Genomic DNA, 2,499 nt, shown 5'->3' with positions numbered 1-2,499 from the left:
CCTCCATCTTTTTTGTTAGCAGCCAAGTGTGTTAACTGTTTGCACCACCCAGGGACTCCTTTCTCCAGAAAGGTGTCCCTGAATCTTAAACCTGTGTGAGGTGTGCCTCTCTGTTTTTATAATACCATGTACATCCCCTGGCGATCTGCTCCCATAAAGACTACAGCCTAGGAAAACCTATCGGGCAGCTTTACTCTGTCCTATAGGGTCACAATGAGTCAGAATCAACCCAAAGGCACACAGCAACAACTTCCTCTATAGCTGGCCTCAGTTTGCTTTATAGTGGTGACTTGCTTCATGAAATTATCTTCCTGGTAGGTGGAAAAGTCTAGGAAGGAAGGGCCTGTATCTATACCTTCCGTGATAAGCCCCATGCCTGACCTACTGTAAGTGCTCAATACGCGTTTGTTAAATGGATGTCATGCTTTCCATTTTATTGTTGAGGGAACCAGGCCCAGAAAGTGGAGCATCTTGATCACAGTCATGCAGCCAGTAATTGAGAGACACAGAATGTAAACCTTTCGACACCTGAGTCCAAAGCCTGTGATCTTTATACTGTATCACACCAGTAGGGAGGCAAGAAGGAAGACACGCTGAGCTCTGCTCCCTGAGCCCTGAACATCCCAGATTTGAAGTTCTAAACCACAGGCTCCTGTAGAGCACTGGGCATCCCTCTGTCCCGACACTGACCACATTATAACTGTTGTCTCCTGCTCGACTGTAAGCTCTTTGAGGGTAGAGATTGGCTACTTGTGATGTCCATCTGACAATCCCAGCACAGAGCCTGGCTAACTGTGTACAGGGAATGTATGCCGAATGGATGGACACAGGACCATGAATACTAAGTGAGACAGAAGTGAGAGAAAACAGAGATTAAAGATGGGTAGGTGGCTTTAAGGGGCCCTGGTAGCACAATGGTTAGGCACTCGGCCACAAAATGAAAGGTTGGCAGTTCGAACCCACCCAGCTGCTCCACAGGAGAAAGACCTGGTGATCTGCTCCTGTAAAGATTACACTGTAGAAGACCCTATGGGGCAGTTCTGTTCTGTCACATGTGGTTGCTATGAGTCAAAAATCGACTCGGTGGCACCCAACAAAAACAGGTTGCTTCATTCGGGTTAACTGGTCCTCCACTTATTTCCTGTTTGCTAGCAAGTTGGATCCCACTGTTTTATATAGACCGTGCTTCATTCATATCAAGTTGCACGCGTTTTCACATATCTGGGAAAGAGGCATTCCTACAACCACCGGCATCTTAGATTTGAAGACATAGAGTATGTCTACCTGATTCCACTTCAATATTTAGAGCCCCACAGTTGAACAGGTCCCTCTGTGTGGCATCAGCATTTTCTTAGTTCACAGGATTGTTCTCTTTGCAGAGCAGTGTCTGGGGGCTGACCCAGGGTGCAGACCAAGTGGCCAGATGGCAGAGCTGGGTCCTAGGCAGGGTCAGAGGCAGCAGGACTAATGTCTGGAGCCAAGGTAAGGGCCAGAATGGGGGTAGGGGTGGCTAGTTCTACCAGAATTTAATGGAGGGCCAGTTAAAGGGGCTCTTCTAGGGATGCATCTTGGGATGAGACATCCCATATGTATTCAAGAGGTCTGAGTGGGACATCTACTCTAGAAGCCCCCAGATGATGCCAGTGTGTCTGGCCCAAGGACCATACTTTGAGCAGCAGGTAACTGATGGGTCACTGGGCTAGCAGTGCCAGTTCCAGAGGTAGCTGAGGTATGTGATGGCCACATAAATCAGAGCAGTGGGGAAAATGATAGGAATAAATAGTGCTGGACAGCTGTTGGGACGATGGTGTTTCCTCACTATGAAGGGACACAGGAGCATTCAAGAAATTTATGCAAGTGCTCACTTCGGCAGCACATATACTAAAATCGGGACGATACGGAGTAGATTAGCATAGCCCCGGCACAAGGATGATGTGCAAATTCGTGAAGCGTTCCAGATTTTTGAGAGCAACTAGAGTCACAAAACAATGTATGTATGAGTTTTTGTATGAGTGACTAACTTGAATTGTAAACTTTCACTTAAAGCACAACAATAATAAGAAACGGAAAAAGAAATTTATGAAAGCTCTGAATCCCTTTCCCCATGAAAATGTATGTATTCATACAAACAAAAGATTGTGCTTGCAATTTGAGGGATTTTTTATGCCTTGATGGCGATCTATAGACTCCCTGGGGAATCCATGTATCTCAGATGAGGAACTGCTGAAGAGGATACAGAATGGCTGGGAGTGTGGGTGAGAAAAGTGGAGGTGAGTGCCATTGACTAGGACAGGACACTGGAAGCCAGCCCCGGCAGTCTTCCTGAGGTTACAACCAAGACCTCTGCCTCTTCCCCGTCTTCTTCCAATGATGCTGCAGCCATGCTGGAAGATCTCAAGAAAATTGCCTGTATCATTGAAGAATTCAGCAATAAAGGTTTTCTTTTTTTCCTCTTACCCAAGCATTCGAATGTTTCCTGCTGTTTCCTCTTACACATCT

General features: G+C 46.5%; 1 non-coding gene across 1 annotated transcript; it reads left to right on the top strand.

Moving 5' to 3' along the window:
* Nucleotides 1-1,857: 1,857 nt before the first annotated feature.
* On the top strand, nucleotides 1,858-1,964 carry LOC111819957 (U6 spliceosomal RNA). The gene has a single exon (XR_002823533.1). It is a non-coding gene; the product is annotated as a U6 spliceosomal RNA (small nuclear RNA).
* Nucleotides 1,965-2,499: the final 535 nt, after the last annotated feature.

This window comes from Trichechus manatus, unplaced genomic scaffold (genome assembly GCF_000243295.1).
Source record: "Trichechus manatus latirostris isolate Lorelei unplaced genomic scaffold, TriManLat1.0 scaffold00022, whole genome shotgun sequence".
Lineage (NCBI taxonomy): Eukaryota > Metazoa > Chordata > Mammalia > Sirenia > Trichechidae > Trichechus > Trichechus manatus.
This window is presented reverse-complemented; position numbering and strand designations above follow the sequence as displayed.